The 23,333-nt window shown below is 40.3% G+C and overlaps 1 pseudogene; it reads left to right on the forward strand.

The window, feature by feature from the left end:
- Positions 1-23,333, forward strand: part of LOC100847383 (ATP-binding cassette sub-family C member 4-like) — a 131,126-nt pseudogene that overhangs the window by 78,407 nt on the left and 29,386 nt on the right.

Consider the following 23,333-nt stretch of genomic DNA (forward strand, 5'->3'; position numbering starts at 1 on the left):
GACAGGAGCTCGTGCTGTGACAGAGATTCCCCACCCCTGCCCTCCTGGCATCATGAGTAGCTCAGCCTCCCTGTTCCCAGCAGCCCACCCTGAGCTCACTAATGTGTGTTACCCCATCTTGTGTGCATCTGCACAAGTTCTCCATCAGGGCAGGAACAGATTCTGCTGGTCGTTGATCCATGTCACAGGGAAGGGAGAGCAAGGCATTTTGGTGCCAAGTACAGTGCACTGATTGCAGAAGTTCTCCTGAGTTCTTTTTCAAATACTGGAGATATTTATAAAATCCTCTCAAATATTTTGAATATACCACTTTGGATATTTACTTGATAGAAGCAAGCTTAAGACTGTTGTTTGTAATCAGAACCACATTCTCTAGGGAAACTTAAAGCAGAGAGTGTGAAAGCAATTTAGGAAACCACTCAGCAGCAACTGGAGAGTGTTCTCAAGTCAGAGAATCGGATGGAACAATATGCTGTGAGAGATGGTGGTCGTGTGGAAGCTTAGTCATAAGGAGGGTTTTGTATTACAAATGAATGACTCACACTTCTGCTTGCCTTTAACAGTTTCCTTCAGTCATGAATTTATATCCAAGGCCATTGAGGTTCATTACTTTTACAGCTTTATGCTGTGAACATAGTGAATTCTATCAGCTACAGAAGGTGAGGGCCTTATGTGAACTGATGTAGTCTCACCTGTGTCCAGCCATGAGTCCCATCCTGCTTCAGCCCCACATCACCAGACCCCTGCCTCCTGTGTCATCAGATCTTGGGGTCTGTCCTGATCAGACTCCCATGCTGCTGTCTACACAGCTCACCCTCCTGTCTACACAGCTCTCCGTCCTGCTTCAGCCCTTCACAGACACCTCCCCCGACCCCCACGACCACTCTGCTACTATCACATTCACAAAGCAGCTTCAGGTCCTCAAACAAATAGGCTTCCTTGCCATCTGCTCCCTTCAGACTTTCCAGCTCGTCCCCACACCCACTTGGTATCCAGCTGTGCTGGCTCTGTGAGGGTCCTTTCTCACCCCTGTCTGTCTGTACATACTGGTCCCTCTGTCCCAGAGCCAGGGAGCAGTGCCCCAGGACCCAGCAGAAAGGCGGAGGATGGGATCTGACATTCCCACCTACTCCTCCAGGGGGCGCCCATGCCATCTGTCTTCCCCCAGTCCTCAGTGGGTGCACTTGACCATTTACGAGTCCCCCCAAAAGCAAGAGACTTCCAGAAAAACATCTATTTCTGCTTTATTGACTATGCCAAAGCCTTTGACTGTGTGGATCACAATAAACTGTGGAAAATTCTGAAAGAAATGGGAATACCAGACCACCTGACCTGCCTCTTGAGAAACCTATATGCAGGTCAGGAAGCAACAGTGGGAACTGGACATGGAACAACAGACTGGTTGCAAATAGGAAAAGGAATATGTCAAGGCTGTGTACTGTCATCCTGCTTATTCAACTTATATGCAGAGTACATCATGAGAAATGCTGGGCTGGAAGAAGCACAAGCTGGAATCAAGATTGCTGGGAGAAATATCAATAACCTCAGATATGCAGATGATACCACCCTTATGGCAGAAAGTGAAGAGGAACTCAAAAGCCTCTTGATGAAAGTGAAAGAGGAGAGTAAAGAAGTTGGCTTAAAGCTCAACATTCAGAAAACGAAGATCATGGCATCTGGTCCCATCACTTCATGGGGAAACAGTGGAAACAGTGGCAGATTTTATTTTTTGGGCCCCAAAATCACTGCAGATGGTGATTTCAGCCATGAAATTAAAAGATATTTACTCCTTGGAAGGAAAGTTATGACCAACCTAGACAGCATATTCAAAAGCAGAGACATTACTTTGCCAGCAAAGGTCTGTCTAGTCACGGCTATGGTTTTTCCAGTGGTCATGTATGGATGTGAGAGTTGGACTGTGAAGAAAGCTGAGCACCGAAAAATTGATGCTTTTGAACTGTGGTGTTGGAGAAGACTCTTGAGAGTCCCTTGGATTGCAAAGAAACCCAACCAGCCCATTCTAAAGGTTATCAGTCCTGGGTGTTCATTGGAAAGACTGATGCTAAAGCTGAAACTCCAATACTTTGGCCACCTCATGTGAAGAGTTGACTCATTGGAAAAGACCCTGATGCTGGAAGGGATTGGGGGCAGGAGGAAAAGGGGATGGCAGAGGATGAGATGGCTGGATGGCATCATCGATTCAATGGACATGAGTTTGAGTGAACTCCAGGAGTTGGTGATGGACAGGGAGACCTGGCATGCTGTGATTCATTGGGTCGCAAAGAGTCGAACATGACTGAGTGACTGAACTGAACTGAACTGAACTGCCACCCATTGTAGCTCAGTGGGGAAAGAATCTGCCTGCAATGCAGGAGACCCAGGTTCTATTCCAGGGTCAGGAAGATTTCTTGGAGAAGGAAATGGCACCCACTCCAGTATTCTTGCCTGGAAAATATCATGGACAGAGAAGCCTGGTGGGCTACAGCCCATTGGCTTGCAAGACTCAGACACAACTTAGCCACTAAACCACCACCACCTGCCACCCATAAATTATGAATGTAGGCACCTCTGTCTAGCATGTTCTGTCCCAGGATCCCTGCACCTGCTGTGCCTTCTTCCAGGATGTTTCCCCAGTTAGTCTCAGGGCTCCCATGTGTCCCCACCTAAAACAGCAGCTCCCCTTCTTTTTCCTTCAGAGCACAGGTCATGACCCAACAGTGGATTTTCTATGCTTGCTCACTGTGTCCTCTACATGGTGCAGAGTATTGTCTTCTATTTTGACCTGTGGGTGGATCCTCAGCACTTAGGACAGTACCTGGCTTCTCAGCAAACCTCTGCTGATTGAATGAATGGACGTGGGGCCTCTGTCTTACTTGTATCGCCTCCACCACAAGATGCATCCCCTCTTAATAGAGCCCTTATATAGCATTATATGTGGGATTATAGGATTAACACAGCCTTTATATAGGAATAGCTGTTATACAACTGGTTGCTGACTCAGTCATTTCTATGGCATGACTTGGAAATCTTTAAAAACTTGGAAAATAGTGTATTTTTCTAGTGATATGGATAAAAGCATCATTTATGAAAAATTCAAAGGCATTAACTGATCTCTTCATTGTAATTATTTGTATTACCTCATCTGTGATAGGATGTTAAGAAGAAAATATATTAAAACTTTTGGGTTGGTTCATCTTGGACACAACACCCCATCAGATTTGATTAACATCCACCTTTAGGTATTATTGGCAGACAATTATGAATTAAGGAGCAAAAATTCTGTTTTAGTACTAAGTTTTAGTACTAAGTTTGAAAAGGTGTTAGTCAAGAAACTTAGGTATGAATGCTGAGGTAACATATGTCAAAACAAAAATGAATCCTTTTAGAATGTGTTTACATTCCAGGGTCTTGTTTCTGATCACAGACTCAGTGTCCAGAGTGTCCCCTTAAGAGTTTTCTGACCCGAGTCCAAAGCACATGACCGCTAGTGGTTAGGGAGGAGTGGGAAAAAAAGCTGACATTTGCTGAGTAGATTGGTGGTTTGATTTCTCAGAATGTGTGGATGAGTTGTCATTGATCTTGTTTTGAGATGAAGAAACTGAGATTGAGTCGCTTGTCTGATGTCATCAGGCTCGTGAGAGGGACTGAGCTGCAGCCTGCTGCCTCCAGACCCTCCAGCTGATTCACTCACAGGCTGAGCATCTGGCTCAGGTTCCTGAGATTTGCTCTGCAAGGGGCTTGGGCTCCCAGAGTACCTGCCTGGAGCCCTTCCTGTGATCACCAGGGCCCCAGACCCACATGCTTCCCTGGAGGGGTTGTGGACTTTGTGGGATGACACTGGGGCTGAGTTCTTAGGGGTCTACATTTGAAATGTAGGAGTAGTTTTTTTTTTTTTTTTTTTTTTACTGTGAAAGCAATTTAAGATTGAATAGTGAGGGGTGTCTTGACTAAGAGAACTGGTGGGTGCTCTGAGCCATTGGATGATTTCCACTGTGATTTGGGTCATTTGGATTCTGTTCTTTTACTTTCATATGTGGAAGGTGTTCACTCCAAATGAAAGAAGACTTGCTTCCTGAATGGAACTGGTAATGTTGTAGTGACTGATGGAGGCCACTCTGGCATTCATTTTCTATCTAATATTCATTGGGAACAAGTGACTAGCAAATGCACTCTGGCAAAGATTACCAAGAATCTATTAATTTTTTGTTGTGAATATTTACATCATTAATTATAAATAATCACCTAGAAAGCTAAGAATGTACACATTTTTAAATTACATGGATCCCTCTTCTCCCATTCCCGGATAGCAATAAAATAGTGTTTTAGTTTAGTCAAGTTTTGAGATCTCAGTATTACTCAGTTGTTTTCCTTTATGAAACATGCAAATAATTGTTAAGCTGAGTATTAGAGGAAAAAAATTAGCTGTTTTTGCCTCCTCCAGTAGACTGGTTTTAAGAATTTTTTATAGCACTAGATTCAAATTTGCTGCTGATAAATTTAAGAACCTAGTTGGATTAATTGATTTATGTTTATTTAATTTTTTTAAATTTTATTTTATTTTTAAACTTTACAATATTGTATTAGTTTTGCCAAATATTGAAATGAATCCGCCACAGGTATATCTGCGTTCCCCATCCTGAACCCTCCACCGTCCTCCCTCCCCTCCCCTCCCTCTGGGTCATCCCAGTGCACCAGCCCCAAGCATCCAGTACCGTGCATCGAACCTGGACTGGCGACTCGTTTCATACATGATATTATACATGTTTCAGTGCTATTTTCCCAAATCTCCCCACCCTCTCCCTCTCCCACAGAGTCCATAAGACTGATCTATACATCGGTTTATGTTTATTTAATTTTTATTATTGATTTGGAATTTAAACTAAAGATCTTTGACTGCTGTGTGGTCTTTGTCTCACAGTTTTCAAAATATAGGTTTTCATTGAGGCACTCCATTAATGTGCTTTTGCTTACTGTGCCTTTTCCATTTGTAGATGTGTTTGTCAGGCCTTGAAGGAGAAGATCACAATCTTAGTCACTCATCAGTTGCAGCACCTAAAAGATGCAAGTCAGATTCTGATATTGAAAGATGTAAGTAATTTCTAGAAATCCGTGGAATTGCTAGCACTCAGGTGTGTTGAAGGACAGACCTCCCAACAGGTCAGTCTCCTGGGTTCATGGTAAACGCCCTCTTCTCCCTCAGTTTTTGCCCCCTTCTCCTCAGAGTTGGTGTTCATGCCTTGGAGGATGAACCTAAAGCCCTATAGAAATGTCACTATTACACTCTAAGCCAAATAAACCCTAAAGTGTATAAAAGTGCAACCACAGTGTTATTGAATCATCACTATTCCAAATAAATTTGTTAAGGTAATGTTGCAGTTTTATTTAGAACTTTTTACTTTCCTCTTCCATGACTTCAATCAAAGTGTATCACTTAGAAATTAGAGATTCTAAGATCTGTTGGTATCCAGGTGATTGTCATACATAGTTTTGCCAAAAGAGCATCTTCCATTAACACCAGAAGCGAGGTTGGGTATCTGAACACCCGGGTCAGAGATGCCCTATCTGTTGGTGTCTCCAGTTTCTGGTCTCTCTGCCCAGGTCTCTATGTCCCCGAAACGTGTGGGAGCCTGTGCAGCAGGAGGACAAGGCCCTGCCTTCCCTGCACTCCTATTCTGATGAGGAGGATGTGACAAAGAGGATGATGTCCTGGCTGCCTGCCTGAGGAGCTGGTGCTCCACGGGGTCTGAGTTACATGAAGGTGGGGGCTGCATAGTCACCTGGGGGAGGGGGTCTGAGTGACATGAAGGTGGGGGCCACATAGTCACTTGGGGGAGGGAGTCTGAGGCCGGGGGTCCTAAGGAAGGAGTTGACCTGGCAGGTTGGAGGAATGGCAGGAAGACCAGCGTGTCTGAGGAGAGTGAGCAGGGGGATGGGAGGAAGCTGGTCTCTGAGCTGTGGGCAGGGAGCCCAGAAGTGGAATGGAAGTCTTGGATGGTCCAGATCAGAGGAGGGATGTCATCTGATGTGGGAGTTAAGAGATTCCTCTGATGGTCACTGGAGGGGTGACAGAAGAAGCAGTTAGGAGTCTTAGTAAAGCTGAGAAGACAGAAGTGTGGGCTCAGGTTAGAGATTCAGTTTCTAGAGCTGCTGTATCACAGCACCGCAAGCTGGGTGACAGCAGGAGTTTATTGTCTCGCTGCTCTGGAGGCTTCAAGTCCCAAATCCAGGTGCTGGCAGGGCTGTGCTGTCCTTGAAGGCTCCAGGGGAGAATCCTTCCCTCCAGCCTATTTCACCAGCTTTCCTTGGTGTTCTTTGGCTTCCAGCTGCAGCACTGTGGTCTCTGCCTCTGATGTCATGTGGCTGTTGTCCCCGTGTCAGTCTGGGTCTCTTCTGTTTTCATAGCAACATCAGTCTCACTGGCTTTAGGGTCACCCTGCTCCAGTGTGACCTCATCTTAACTTGATTACATCTGTGAAGACCCTGTATCCAAATAAGGTCATGTCCACAGGTGTCATGTTTGAGCACATCTTTTTGAGGAGGGGGCACCATCCAAGCCACAACTCTTAACATGGTTGATGTGGGTTGGAGAGTAGTGACAAGTGTTCAGACTTAGAGGTCATTTGATGCTTCACTCCTTGGCTTGTTTACCTCCAGGCCTCATCACCTCTCTCGTTAACCCCTGACTGCTCCACAGGCCCTGACTTCTGAAATGAATCTCTGCTTGAAGAAAGATTATTAAGATACAGAAGCCCTGCCTCCTAGAAGCAGTTCTATGTGTCAGTCCTTCTCCAGTCCTCTAGGAATAGGGGGAGGCTAAGGTTTCTCCAGTTTGAGAGCAGTTGATTTCATGTGCAGAGGGGGTGATTCTAGTGTGTAAACCCCAATGTTGACAGTGTTATGAGCACAAGATCAGTGCTATTTCGTCCATCTCTAGATGTTTTGGGGCCCCCTTAGTGCTTCCTTTGAGGACACTACCCCAATTTTAGTACTAATAAAACAACTATTTGTCCACTGGTGAGCACCCCTGCATGAGTTGGGGACCATCCTCACTGTCAGGTCCCTTTCTTCACAGCAGATGGGAGATGGCTGTCCCTTCATCCCCTAGGAATTGTCAGTGCTTGACTGTTGAGTGAAATTGCTGTCTTTGTACCACCAGTCATTTAAATTTGCATATTACAGATTTGATGTGGTGAGTGGTAATTTCACTAAAGAGGTATGTGCATTTCACTTCCCAAGTGGAACATGACATAATATATCCTGCATCATTTTCTAGTTCTGCATTATCTGATGGTACCCAGATGCTTCCCTGTGTTTCTCCCAATGGACTCCCTCAGGGGAGAGGGTAAGAAGGGTCCCAGCCAGGGTCCTGGTCATCTCCCTCCACCTGAGCTGCCTCAACCAGAGCTGCTCTCAGTTGATGAGTTTTGCATCCTGAGATTTTTTTCCCTAATGTTTTATTTGCTACTGAGGAAATCAGCTGGGTCTGGTTTCATGGGGTCAGTAAATAGTAAAACATCCACAGACATTATTTTATATGAATTTGTAAGGGAGAGAAACTGTGCAAGGACATGTCACATGTATTCAAAGAAAATGATTTGATTGGCTGTATTTTAAGCAGTTGCCTGATTTGGGGAAGCCTAGTTGGCTGCTTGTGGTTGGTCATTCCTAAGTTTTTTCTCAGATCTGAGTGCATTGATTCTGGCTTAGGTTTTGGTTTGTGGAGACAGACTGCCAAGGCTTTAGAGCCACCCCAGCCCCATGGCCTCCTTGTTTAATTACTTTATCAGGTGGAATATTGAATTTTCAGTTGGGAACTTGCTGAGTGTGTGGGGAGAGTTGTAGAGACCATGGAGATGCCTTTCATGGGACATTACTTTGCCAACAAAGTTCCATCACCTGACACAGGGACAGGGTTTGGCAGAGAACACAATGTATTTAGGTTGGTTTAATATTATCAACTTTATTTTTGGGGGCTCCAAAATCAGTGCAGATGCTTTCCTCTAAGCTTTTGTCTTACAAAGTATCTTGTCTTACATTTAGGTCTTTAATTCATTTTGTCTTTATTTTATACATAGTATAATTTTTTTAAATTTCCCCAGATACTTTGTCTAATTATTTTTTTGCAGTGTTTCAATTGTATAGCAAAATAGTAGTGTGCATTTAGTAAACACAGATTTTGAATTTATCCTTCTCCATGCTCCTTTTTGGTAACCATTAGTTTTTTGTTTTTGTTTTTGTTTTTTCTATGTTTGTGAATCTGTTTCTGTGTTGTAAATAAGTTCATTTCTATCATTTTTTAAGATTCCATATATAAGTGATCTCATATGATATTTGTGTTTCTCTGCCTGACTTATTTCACTTAGTCTCAACCTCTAGGTTCATCTATGTTACTGCAAATGGCATTATTTCATTGTTTTTATGGCTGAATAATATTCCTCTGTGTGTGTGTGTAAACATCATGTCTTTATCCATTCATCTGTCCTGGACATATCTTGGCTATTGTAAGTAATACAGTTGTGAAAACTTGGGTGCAGGTATCTTTTTGAATTAGGGTTTTTTACATTTTCCAGATGTTTGCTGAGGAGTTAAATTGCTGGATCACACAGAAACTCTTTTTCAGTTTTTAAAGGAACTTCCATATTGTTTTCCATAATAGCTGCACCAATTTACATTCCCACCAACAGTGTAGGAGGGTCCCTTTTCCTCCACACCCTCTCCAGCATTTATTGTTTGTAGACTTTAAATGATGGTCATTCTAACCAGTGTGAGGTAATACCCCATTGTAGTTTTGATCTGCATTTCTCTAATAATTAGTGGCTATAAAGAAAACTGAGAGCTGAAGAATTGATGTTTTTGAACTGTGGTGTTGGAGAAGACTGTTGAGAGTTCCTTGGACTGCAAGGAGATCAAACCAGTCAATCCTAAAGGAAATCAGTCCTCAATATTCTTTGGAAGGACTGATGCTGAAGCTGAAGCTCCAATACTTTGGCCTCCTGATTTGAAGAACTGACTCATTTGAAAAGACCCTGATGCTGGAAAAGATTGAAGGCAGGAGGAGAAGTAGACGACAGAAGATGAGATGGTTGGATGGCATCACCGACTCTGTGGACATGAGTTTGAGTAAACTTTGGGAGTTGTTGATGGACAAGGAAGCTTGGCACACTGCAGTTCATGGGGTCGCAAACAGTTGCACACAACTGAGTGACTGAACTGAATAGTGACGTTGAGTTATCTTTTTATGGGTCTATTGACCATCTGTATATCTTCTTTGGAGAAATGTCTATTTAGGTCTTCATATTTTTTGATTAGGTTGTTTGTTTCTTTGATGAGATCAGCCCTGGGATTTCTTTGGAAGGAATGATGCTAAAGCTGAAACTCCCGTACTTTGGCCACCTCATGCGAAGAGTTGACTCATTGGAAAAGACTCTGATGCTGGGAGGGATTGGGGGCAGGAGGAGAAGGGGATGACAGAGGATGAGATGGCTGGATGGCATCACTGACTCAATGGACATGAGTCTCAGTGAACTCCGGGAGTTGGTGATGGACAGGGAGGCCTGGCGTGCTGCGATTCATGGGGTCGCAAAGAGTCGGACATGACTGAGCGACTGATCTGATCTGATCTGTATAAGCCTTTGTATATACAGAAATTGACCCAATTTATACAGACTAGAAACAAAGTATCAGAAAGAGAAATTAAGGAAACAATCCCATTGATATCACATCAAAGGGAAAAAAATACTCTTGGTATAAACCTACCTAAGGAGGTAAAAAAGGCCTGTAGTCCAAAACCTGTAAGACACTGATGAAAATAATTGAAGATGATACAAACAGAGGAAAAGATATACTGTGTTCTTGGATTGAAAGAATCAATGTTGTTAAAAATAACTATACTACCCAAGACAATTTACAGATTCAATGCAATCTCTGTCATCAAATTACCAGTGGCATTTTTCACAAATCTAGAGCAAAAAGTTTTTTTAAAAATTTGTACGGAAACAGAAAAGACCCCAAATAGGCAAAACAGTCTTAAGAAAGAAGAATACAGCTGAGGAATCACAGTCCCTGATATAAGACTATTAACACATATATATGGAATTTAGAAAGATGGTAACAATAACCTTGTATGCGAGACAGCAAAAGAGACACAGATATATAGAACAGTCTTTTGGACTCTGTGGGAGAGGGTGAGGGTGGGATGGTTTGGGAGAATGGCATTGAAACATGTATATTATCATATGTGAAATGACTCTCCAGTCCAGGTTCGATGCAGGATACAGGATGCTTGGGGCTGGTGCACTGGGATGACCTGGAGGGATGGGATGGGGTTCAGGATGGGGAACACATGTACACCCATGGTGGATTCATGTCAATGTATGGCAAAACCAATACCGTATTGTAAAAGTTAAAAAAAAAAAAAAAAAAAAACTATAGTAGAAAGTTACAGCATTGAAAAATTATGTTATCACAGAAACCAGACACATAGATTAATGGAACAGGATAGAAAACCCAGACATAAACCCATGCGCTTATGGTCAATTAATCTAAGACAAAAGAGGTAACAATATATACTAAAGAAAAGATAGTCACTTCAATAAATAGTGGGGGGAAATCTTCACAACTGCGTATAAAAGAATGAAATTAGAAGATTCAGTAAACCATATAAAAAAATAAAAGTAAAATGAATAAATGACCAAAGACCTGTAAGAAAAGATACTTTGTAAGACCAAGATCTTAGAGGAAAACACAGGCAGAATACTCTTTGACATAAATCACATCACTATTTTTTGGATCTGACCCCAAAATTAATGGAAGCAAAAGCAAAAATAAACAAATGTGACCTTGTTAAACTTAAAAGAATTTGCAGCACGAAGGAAACCATTAAAAAAAAAAAAAAAAAAAAGACAACCTACGGAAAAGAAGAAAACATTTGCAAATGACGTGATCAATAAGGTATTAATTTCAAAAATATACTAATAGGATTCAAAGTAAATTTAAAGAGATTCCCAACTCCAGAGGCTGAGAAACGAATTACTCTGCTTGTGCAAGGCTGTTGACTGTGGTCCTTGATAGAACTGCTTCATATCATGATTTCATGTGCATGCATGCACACACATACACAGAGGAACAAAAATGTCACAAAACAACATTACTATTGCTCTGTGCTCTGATATTTTTTGTGATACCAGTTCTATTCTAGTTCATAAAAAGACAAAATGATGATCAAGAGACACAAAATTAATTTCATAATCCACCAACTACATCTGAAGTTTGACAAACACTGTCCCTGCCTGTCCCCCCGTTGGGCTGGGCTCCTGGTCCATGTTAGCATCACATCAGGAACTTCATTGTGTTTCAGATTGTCACAGCAACCTTGCAAGGCTAACCCTAGTTTCCAGTAAGGGAACTGTCTTAGAAAGATAAATAATTTACCTGTGTTTAATAACTAATGAAAATATGCATCAACTTTTCAGAAATGTCTGACTCCAAATTTATTTTTTGTCTTCAATAAATGTTAGTTAAATTGAACTATGTTCTCACATAACAAAAGTTTGGCAAGGTCAGAAGATACAACTCCTCCTGTTTTGAGTCTCAGTTGGAGAATATCAGTTTTGAAATGTTTTTTTTTTCATTAATGTGTTATGGGCTAATAAGTGTCAGGAGAAGATACTCAAAATCTTGCCCCTCCCCAGCCAAGAGCCCTTTGTCTTTACAGTGTCTTGCTGGCTCAGAGATGGAAAAAGTCTGTTGGTTTGGTTACTTGAAGTTAACTTGTCTATGTGCAGAACATATACATCCCTCTTCCCCTCAAATGAGTAGCAAGCAGTGATGCTTGTGTGGCAACACCCTGATTTAAGTAACCTGGGAAGCTGAGAGCAGACTCTGCAGAATGGGGAGAACAGTGCTGTTTCTTTGAGTTGCCCCACTCAGGTGAGCCAGGCCCACATCATATTCCCCGAATCCCTGTTACCTGTGATCCTGGGAACAGCAGCAAGCTTCTGGGGTCATCTCTCTCTCTCTCTCTCCTAGGCTTATCCCCATCACTGTTGGTCCTGCCATGAACAGGTCAGAACTGGGGGAGATATGATAGCAGCAAGGACCTGAATAGGAACCAGAGACAGGGGACTCAGGACATAGACCATCAGTCCTTGGGGGAGCTTTAAAAGATGACTATCATGTTCTTAAGAAGTACTCCTCAATTTGTGTTCAAAGTTCCAGGAAGAAGCAAAAATGAAAGCTTTTCCTAAATAGTTTCCTTAAACACAGCAGGTAGTTGAAGTGTATGTGTCCTTTGTGCTCAAGATCTGAAGTAGTTAAGTATATTCCCCAGGAAGAACGCCAGTTGAGATTACACTCAGGGAGTACCTGCTTACTTGAAAGGACCTGGATAATGGAGGGAAGATAGAGAAGAGAAGGGCGAGGAATATTCGGGACCAGCCTCCCCTCATCTCACCAGTTGTTTGTGTAAACTTCATAGATACAGCTAAAGGATGAGAAATCTCCTACATATGGGAATCTTAGGGTTGAAAATTACAAAAAGTAAAAAGTTTTTATAAAAATCTGAGGTGGAATGATGGTTATTCTCCTGACAAGGAACTCTTACTATTGCTTAGATGGTTGTTAATCTTTGATCCTAAATTCAAGACTTTTAAGGGAAACTTTAAATTTGAGTCTGGATTTTTTAGTTCAGTTCAACAATCATCTTTAAATGTTGTATGTCCAGTGATTTTCAATGTTTGTAGGCTTATTGGTCACTTAATCAACTTTGTCCAAATGAAGCTCCCTACATAGTATAGTTTTAATTTTGGATTTTCCTTAGGGATGTATCTCTTTTGGTAGCACACTGTCCTGTGCCTTCTGCATTCATTTCTTTATCACTAGACTTAAAACTGAGACAATAGCAAAAAAAGGTATGGGAGGCTCTCTGAGTGTCATTCTTCATCATGACTAGGGAAAATAAATGTCTGTCTTCTTCATCTTTCTTCTCAGGCTTTTATTAAATGAGGAGGAAAGTCCAGCCCCAAGACCAGGCGGGATTTGAACATGGTGATTTCCTGAAGCAGTCCCAGGCACCTGTGGAAGAGTCAGGTCTCTTGTTCCCACACGTGTGCCTCCCCTTATTCTTCCCCCTTCACTGAAAGGAGCCTATTGGGCTCTTTCCTGCTGCCCATATTCTTATGACCTGGCATACTAGAGCCTTCCAGAAGAAAATGGTCTACACGAGTTTATGTAAAAGATTCTATCTTGAAACTCAGGAGGTGTATATTTCCAATATAATTTACTTGTGGCTCCTCCTGATGGTGAATAGGAAAGTAGATGACTTGGAAAAGCTATTTAAATAATTTTATTATGGCTCACATTACAGTGGGTTTCCAGGCCCTCCTGGCCTTGCAGTTAGTAACGAGGTTCTGCACGTCATCCTGACGCACAGGTGAGAGAATGTGGGGACCAGCTGATGCAGAATCAGATGTGATCTCACCACAAACAGAGGTGCCTCAGGCTCCAGGAGCTGACGTTCTCTTTGAATGTGCAGGGATGTTCCATTCTCACCTGCAGAGAGATTCCAGATTCTAGAAGATAGTCTGACCAATGGGGAAAATAGCCTAGTTTATTCTTCATTCAGTTCAGTTCAGTTGCTTAGTTGTGTCGAACTCTTTGCGACCCCATGAACCGCAGCACACCAGGTCTCCCTGTCTACCACCAACTCCCGGAGTTTACCCAAACTCACGTCCATTGAGTTGGTGATGCCAGCTAACCATCTCATCCTATCGTTCCCTTTTGCTCTTGCCTTCAATCTTTCACAACATCAGGGTATTTTCAAATGAGTCAGCTATTCGCATCAGGTGGCCAAAATATTGGTGCTTCAGCTTCAACATCAGTCCTTCCAGTGAACACCCAGGACTGATTTCCTTTAGGATGGACTGGTTGGATCTCCTTGCAGTCCAAGGGACTCTCAAGTGTCTTCTCCAACACCACAGTTCAAAAGCATCAATTCTTCAGTGCTCACCTTTCTTTATTGTCCAATATCACATCCATACATGACAACTGGAAACACCATAGTCTTGACTAGATGGACCTTTGTTGACAAAGTAGTCTCTGCTTTTTTAATATGCTGTCTAAGTTGGTCAAAACTTTCCTTCTAAAGAGTAAGTGTCTTTTAATTACATGGCTGCAGTAACCATTTGCAGTGATTTTGGAGCCCCCCAAAATAAAGTCTCTCACTGTTCACACTGTTTCCACATCTATTTGCCATGAAGTGATGGGATCAGATGCCATGATCTTAGTTTTCTGAATGTTGAGCTTTAAGTCAACATTTTCACACTCCTCTTTCACTTTCATCAAGAGGCTCTTTAGCTCTTCTTCACTTTCTGCCATAAGGGTGGTACCATCTGCATATCTGAGGATATTGATATTTCTCCCAGCAATCTTGATTCCAGTTTGTGCTTCTTCCAGCCCAGTGTTTCTCATGATGTACTCTGCATATAGGTTAAATAAGCAGGATGACATTATACAGCCTTGACGTACTCCTTTTCCTATTTGGAACCAGTCTGTTGTTCCATGTCCAGTTCTAACTGTTGCTTCCTGACCTGCATACAGGTTTCTCAAGAGGCAGGTCCAGTGGTCTGGTATTACATCTCTTTCAGAATTTTCCATAGTTTATTGTGATCCACACAAAGGCTTTCGCATAGTCAATAAATCAGAAATAGATGTTTTTCTGGAACTGTCTTGCTCTTTAGATGATCCAGCAAATGATGGCAATTTGATCTCTGGTTCCTCTGCTTTTTCAAATACCAGTTTGAACATCTGGAATTTCACAGTTCACATATTGCTGAAGCCTGGCTTGAAGAATTTTGAGCATTACTTTAGTAGCATGTGAGATGAGTGCAACTGTGTGGTAGTTTGAGCATTCCTTGGCATTGGCTTTCTTAGGGATTGGAATGAAAACTGACTTTTTCCAGTCCTGTGGCCACTGCTGAGTTTTCCAAATTTGCTGGCATATTGAGTGCAGCACTTCCACAGCATCATCTTTTAGGATTTGAAATAGTTCAACTGGAATTCCATCACCTCCACTAACTTGCTTCGTAGTGGTACTTCCTAAAGCCCACTTGACTTCACATTCCAGGATGTCTGGCTCTAGGTCAGTGATCATATCATCGTGATTATCTGGGTCATGAAGATCTTTTTTGTACAGTTCTTCTGTGTATTCTTGCCACCTCTTCTTAATGTCTTCTGCTTCTGTTAGGTCCATACAATTTCTGTCCTTTATTGAGCCCATCTTTGCATGAAATATTCCCTTGGTATCTCTGATTTTCTTGAAGAGATCTCTAGCCTTTCCTATCCTATTGTTTTCCTCTATTCCTTTGCATTGATCACTAGGAAGGCTTTCTTATCTCTCTTTTGCTATTCTTTGGAACTCTGCATTCAAATGGGTATATCTTTCCTTTTCTCCTTTGCTTTTCACTTCTCTCCTATTCTCAGCTATTTATAAGGCCTCCTCAGACAGCCATTTTGCTTTTTACCATTTCTTTTTCTTGGGGATGGTCTTGATCCCTGTCTCCTGTACAATGTCATGAACCACAGTCCATAGTTCATCAGCCACTCTGTCTGTCAGATCTAGTCCCTTAAATAGATTTCTCACCTCTGCTGTATAATCATAAGGGATTTGATTTAGGTCATACGTGTACGGTCTAGTGATTTTCCCCACTTTATTCAATTTAAGTCTAAATTTGGCAATGAGGAGTTCATGATCTTAGCCACAGTCATCTCTTGGTCTTGTTTTTGCTGACTGTATAGAGCTTCTCCATCTTTGGCTGCAAAGAATATAATCAAACTGATTTCAGTGTCGACCATCTGGTGATGTCTATGTGTAGAGTCTTTTCTTGTGTTCTTGGAAGAAGGTGTTTGCTATGACCAGGGCGTTCTCTTGGCAGAACTCCATTAGTTTTTGCCCTGCTTCATTCTGTTCTCCAAGGCCAAATTTGCCTGTTATTCCAGGTGTTTCTTGACTTCCTACTTTTGCATTCCAGTCCCCTATAATGAAAAGGACATCTTTTTGGGGGTGTTGGTTCTAAAAGGTCCTTTAGGTCTTCATAAAACCATTCAGCTTCAGCTTTTCCAGTGTTACTGGTCTGGCATAGACTTGGATTATTGTGATATTGAATGGTTTGCCTTGGAAATGAACAGAGATCATTCTGTCATTTTTGAGATTGCATCCAAGTACTGCATTTCAGACTCTTTTGTTGACTATAATGGCTACTTCATTTCTTCAGGGATTCCTGCCCCCCAGTAGTAGATATATTGGTCATCTGAGTTAAATTCAGTCATTCCAATCTATCTTAGTTCACTGATTCATAGAATGTCGATGTTCACTCTTGCCATCTCCTGTTTGACCACTTACAATTTGCCTTGATTCATGGACCTAATATTCCAGGTTCCAATGCATTATTGCTCTTTACAGCATCGGACCTTGCTTCTATCACTAGTCACATCCACAACTGAGCATTGTTTTTGCTTTGGCTCCATCCCTTCATTCTTTATTTAGTTATTTCTCCAGTGATCTCCTGTGATCTCCTGTAGCACCTACTGGGCACCTACTGACCTGGGGAGTTCATCTTTCAGGGTCCTATCTTTTTGCCTTGTCATACTGTTCATGGGGTTCTCAAGGCAAGAATACTGAAGTGGTTTGCCATTCCCTTATCCAATGGACCACATTCTGTCAGACCTCTTCATTGCCAATGTGTAAATATTGAATAGTTCTGCTTTGAAGCACAAACCTCAACTAATCATGCAGTTGACATTTCCCAGTCACACCAGGATTGACAGTTAACTTATGTAGATCTTGATGTAAAGTTTCTCATGTGATTATAAGGTCAGTTTGTGTGTGTGTTTAAGCAGATATTTATGATCAGAATGCCAATTTTTAAAAAAATCAAATTTTCCTTTCTTTTCTTCAGTTTTTCTTTTTTTAAGATGAAAATACTTCTTAAACACTTTCTTCTTTTAGTGTTAAAGTCCAGAGGATTTTTTGTAGCACACTTTGTACAATGGAAAATTATTTTAGAGATACTGCTTTGTAAACATACATTTGGAACTTTAATATTAATAATTGCAGTGAATTTTGATATTTTGTATTTTCATTCTTTTCTATAAGCATTGGTTTAAAATGAAAAGAGATTAAGATAATAATGTTCGCTATGTTGTGGTATTTAGGAACCCTTTTTATTCACTGGAACAATGAGGAAAAATCTGGATCCCTTTAATGAGTATTTGGAGGAGCAACTGTGGAATGTCTTAGAAGAGGTAATTTATGTAATGTGATTAACTTGTTAGCATCAGTATCTGTGTGTGTATGTTCATAGCATTGCAGATAATTAAGGGAAGCTTATCATTTTAACTGTTTAGTTTCTAGGAAAACAGTGATGAGATGGGTACAGTTAAAGTATGTGTATTGATAATGAAAACCAACAATATAATTGCTCATGTTTTAATTTTAGCTTTTTCTATAGAACCCCAAGCAACTAGATACATTATTTTGTCCTTAGCAGAGCATTAAACTAGACTTTAAAACTGTGGGGTCCAATTCTGTGAGTGACCTAGTAAATTAATTACCCTAATTATCCTCCAATGTTCATTTTATTCTTCTGGGCTTAGGGGATATCTAAGTGGAGACACTAGTTTTTCATTATTAACTGAAATATAAACAAGATCCTTCCAATAAAATGCTATGATGTTTTATTAAAATAGTGTTCATAAAAGTAAATTATTTGGTTGGAATGTGATAATGATTACTTACTGACAATTATATCATTTTATTGCTTAGCATGAATGTAGGTAACAGAACCCTGGTGTTTTGGCTCAGATTTTATATGTATAAGTTAATTTCTAGAGGAGCTCCTGTTATTTGTGTCATGTTTCCCCTTGCCCTACTTCACTGAGTTTCCCTGCCCTTGCATGAAAAAATTTTGACTATTAGGTTGCTGTTGGTTTGTTTATTTTAATACTAATTATTTTGTGTATTAGCCCTAGTTTTGCAAATTGATTCTACTAATGACAGAAACTTTAGATTTCTAAACCATAGACAGACTTCTAATCTCTCATGGGTTCTAGCTCAGTCTTTTTCTTTTAAAAAGTAGCACTTGACTCATTTCATATATGATATTACACGATACTGGATGCTTGGGGCTGGTGCACTGGGATGACCCAGAGGGATGGTATGGGGAGGGAGGAGAGAGGAGGGTTCAGGATGGGGAACACATGTGTACCTGTGGCAGATTCATTTTGATATATGGTAAAACCAATACAATATTGTAAAGTTAAATAAAATAAAATTTAAAAAAAGGAAAAAAAAGTAGCACTTGATAAATAGGTACTAAATGTTTATCTCTTCATTTCAGAGAAGTATGGCTTATTTCTTTAAAAATTTTTGTGTTACACAAATCCAGCTGGTAGTATCTCTGTTAGGACACAAGTGTGTCTCACCACACAGGAAACCAAGATACAGAAATCTGGGTGTCAGCAGCCGATGCATCAGGAACCACGTGCTTCAGTCCTTGCTGTGGGACAGGTCACATTTCCATTTCCGAGCCTTGTGTTAGGTGAACGGGCTGTCCCTTTACTTCCTTTACCGCTGGTCCTGCTCTAGTAAAAGCTTTTGCCCATTTTTTGACTGCATTTCCCTGTCTCCTTCCAGCCCGCACCAGCCTTTCTTTTTGAGAAGTAAGAAGGTTCCATGAAATGTGGGAACCATCTGACATCTGTGTTAACCTCCTGTGAGAGGTGTTGGCACCTGCTAGATACACTACACAGTGGGTTACTTTAAAAATATTTATGATGACAGAAATAGGGTACCTTATAAATTCAGTTCATTGTTTTTCAATTTTGCTATATTCTGTTATTTTCCCAACCTCAAAAATGATCTGAAGTATTTAATATTGAGATGTATAGTTTTGAATAGTATTATTTGATCCATTTTCCTTAAATTATAACTTTTTATATGTTTTCCACAGCTTACAGTGTGATGTGATATTCTGGAGCAAGTTAATTGTTATAAGAATATAATCATTTTACACTTAATAATAGTGTTGTATGTAAACTGTCTACATGGATTACTTTCTAATTCATAGGAACAGATAGGTCATATGACGAGATTCACTTCTGTCTTCACACTACCAACAAATATCTCCAAGAGCTTCTTAGACAGACATCGTTGCAGATTTTGGGTCTATCACAGTCATCAAGAGACACAATCTCTGTCCTTTTCAAGGACATTCTCTTGCATAAAGTAACACAGTTATCTTGAAGAAGAAATAAAACAGTAATATTACACTATCATCTAATGTGTTCATATTCTCCAGTTGTAACTTCTAGTTATTATTGTCTACTGCATCTGTTGCCCTTTTCTTCCATTCTAATACTTTCTGCCTTGATTTTATGATTACACTACAGAGGGCCTTGATATTCATATTATTCTCATAACCATCCCTGATTCATAAATAAATGCAGTATCTCAGAAAACATTATTTTATGAAAAACACTTCCCCTTAACAATTCTTATTTGTCATGAAGCAGATATGGACAACCTGAAGGAAAAGAAAACAACCAGATTAGTTATGTGATGTCATCCAACTCAGGAGTAAGTGTGAGATTATTTCTTCAAAGTTAGAGTATCAGTCTTAACAAAGACCAACCATTTGCAGCACAATCCAAATCTTACCCTTTAGAGTTTTTACACATTTCATGCTATCACTAAGTACCAGTACCATATTTAATCCTAACTCAAAATTCTGCTTTCTAGGGATTGGACTCCATCAGGAGCATAGTTCAGGATCACATTCGTGGAAGTGCTCCAGCATTTAGGATATAGCAAAAATGCTGCTCATTCACCCTTGGTGTTTTGTTATCTGAAGTTGTACTGTGTCACACTACTTATTGGCCATCAATATGTTGGTTTCTTAATTTGAAGTGTATTTCTTCTTTGTTCTTTCACTTTAAGTATAGCCTGAGTTTGCTTCTTGCTCCATAATATTTCTCCAAAATGAATATTCATTGAACTGACCCCTACCACCAAGTGTACTTTCAGATTATATTTGGTGGTTAAAGATTTGTGTTTTTTTAATCTAAAGAGTATTATTTTATGAAGATAAATTAGTATAAACATCACATATATCCATATTGTGGGAGAGATAAGATAAAATATTCTATCTTGTTTTTTGTGAGTTTTCATTCACTGGAAGACATTTATGATATTGACGAAAATGCACTTGACTGGTCCACTATTTATAGACTAAGCTTGGGAAATGTCCCAGGATTACTAATGTATAAGATGGAGTTTTCCATTGTTTAAATTTGTATTATTTTAAATGTTAAAAAGTTGTAAACTGTTAATAAGATTATATCGTTAGGGAACCATACTTTCTGTATTTTTTTTTTAAGTTTCCTTTTAGTGTACCAACTCCTATGCAAAATATACTTTGGTAAAGTTGATTCAACCATAAAAATCTGTTTAGATTTTCTGTTTAAACCACACTGGGAGAAATACCTTCAATTTTTGAGAGACTTTCTGAACTAATTCCTAGGTGAGGGTTGTTGATGGGTGGCATATGTCGGGGATGGGGAGACATTGAGATCTTTCTGTCCTGAGTTGACTCTACCAACCATCTTTCTCAGTGAACACTAATTGGAAACAGCTTTTCCCATCACATGGCTGTACATGTAAGATACATAAGAAGTCATGAGGACTTTAAAGTTCTAACATTTTAAGTTAGAACAACATTTTCAAAATGTTCTTTCTGTATCCACAGGTACAACTTAAAGAAGCCATCAGAGCTCTTCCTAGTGAAATGTATACTGAATTAGGAGAATCAGGATTGAATTTGAGCGTTGGACAGACAACTGGTGTGCCTTGCCAGGGCTATTCTCAGGAAAAATCAGATATTGATTCTTGACAAAGCCACATCCAATGTGGATCCAAGGTATGGAGCTGAGGTCCATGACACCTGGAATCCATATTGTAAATGTGAAAACATTTAGTGATGCTGAGAAATGTTTCTATGCTGTCTTTGCCCAACAGATATATCTTAATAATATTAATCACATAAAACAAAGGAAGAAACCAAGATGTATTATATGTATGTTAATGTTGTTACGAGGGATCCTAAGAGAGCTGGATTCCTAAATGCAGCTCCTGATAGTTTTAAGCAATTTCAAGGGAAGACTATTTTCCATCATTTTATGAAAAATAGTAAATTTCTAGATAGACTTTTTATACTTAGGTTTTTAGGAACAAGAATCTATGTTAAAGTATTGATTTTTAATGTTTAATTATTTAGTCTGCTTTTCCTGTCTTCACTGAAGTATATCAACTTCTCTGATTCCAGAACTGATGAGTTAATACAAAAAAAAATCCATGAGAAATTTGCCCAGTGCACTGTGCTAACCATCACACACAGGTTGAGCACCGTTATTGGCTGTGAACGGATACTGGTAAGACCCTCACCATTTCAGCTGTGTTCATTTATATTTAATTTTGCACTGATCCTTCCTTGTAAAACTTGATAGAAACCTCCAGTCATTTAATTTTCTCTTGGTTTCTCTTCTCATTCCTGAAAATAACTCAAGTAGTTAATTTACTTTCAAAATGTGCTATTAAATAATATACCTGATAACTTTATATTTTCATATAATATTTTTATATTTAAATTGTCATTTTTTAGGATGTTCAGCCATGAGAATATTCCATACCCAAGTTATAGCTCCATATTTCAAGAGGGTGGAGCACAGTCACTTTCACTGTGTTACAGTTGTTTCAGTATTTTCCAATTCCCTTAATAAAAAAATTAACATCTCATTTAGATTGACAGGAGGTTGTTGGCTAAGGTTGCAGAATTTTTCAGCTCTTGCTGTCAGAAGGGAGTCCATGAGAAGAAAGGGCCTCATGAGAAAAACAGTATTTCAGCTGAAAGGGTTTCAGTTCGGGTCAGTTCAGTCGCTCAGTCATATCCAACTCTTTGTGACCCCATGAATTGCAGCACACCAGCCCTCCCTGTCCATCACCAACTCCCAGAGTTCACCCAAACTCATGCATGGAGTCGGTGAGGCCATCCAGCCATCTCATCCTCTGTTGTCCCCTTCTCCTCCTGCCCCCAATCCCTCCCAGCATCAGGGTCTTTTCCAATGAATCAACTCTTCTTATGAGGTGGCCGAAGTATTGGAGTTTCAGCCTCAGCATCAGTCCTTCCAATGAACACCCAGGACTGGTCTCCTTTAGGATGGACTGGTTGGATCTCCTTGCAGTCCAAGGGACTCTCAAGAGTCTTCTTCAGCACCACAGTTCAAAAGCATCAATTCTTCGGTGCTTAGCTTTCTTCACCGTCCAACTCTCACATCCATACATGACCACTGGAAAAACCATAGCCTTGACTAGATGGACTTTTGTTGGCAAATTAATGTCTCTGCTTTTTAATGTGCTATCTAGGTCCCTCATAACTTTCCTTCCAAGGAGTAAGCGTCTTTTTGTCAAGACTAGCTTGACAAATAGGGTTTCTAAAATCACAATATGGGGAGAGAATGAGAAATGAGACACGAGAATTCAGAGAAAAACAAGGATCAGGGGACCAACACCGCTCCAAGGTGAAGGTGCCAAAACTGAATCCAAGCCAGCTTTATTATACTTTCAGCCATGAATGAAAGAATAAATGGGGAGTTAATCTATAACTCATGTGACCTTCAGGGCCAAAGAACAAAATGATCATTAACCATTGAGTAATTAGGAAACAGTAATCAATAAAAAATCAGTAACTAAAACTAATATTCTTATCTATAGATTTTCCACCAGACACATAAAACATGTGACTCTGAGACACCAGTTGAGAAACAGTCTGGTGTCAGTTTTCCAACCCCAGGATTATATCTTGTTTTAAGATTATGCACTGTCCCCTCTGGAGTTGTTCCAAGAGTGTCATGCCTTACAGCATCCAGTTTATCAATAATTATAAATTTATTTTGCGGCCCTTGCCAGGGCCTGCTTTTATTTTCTTCTTCCTGTCTCCTACACTTTTAATTTCATGGCTGCAATCACCATCTCCAGTGACTCTGGAGCCCAAAACAATAAAGTCTGACACTGTTTCCACTGTTTCCCCATCTATTTCCCATGAAAAGGTTTAATACAGGAAATTTGCTACATAAGAATTGGAAGCTAGAAAAATGAAAGGAAACACTGGAGTAATGATTTTAGGAAGCAGCTACCATGTCCTAGGATGGATCTCCAGACCTAAGAACTTAGAAGAGAGGCCCTACAGTTGGTGTTCAAACCTCCAAGGAGAGGCCCAGTTGCTGGT

Source organism: Bos taurus, unplaced genomic scaffold (genome assembly GCF_002263795.3).
Source record: "Bos taurus isolate L1 Dominette 01449 registration number 42190680 breed Hereford unplaced genomic scaffold, ARS-UCD2.0 Leftover_ScbfJmS_713, whole genome shotgun sequence".
Lineage (NCBI taxonomy): Eukaryota > Metazoa > Chordata > Mammalia > Artiodactyla > Bovidae > Bos > Bos taurus.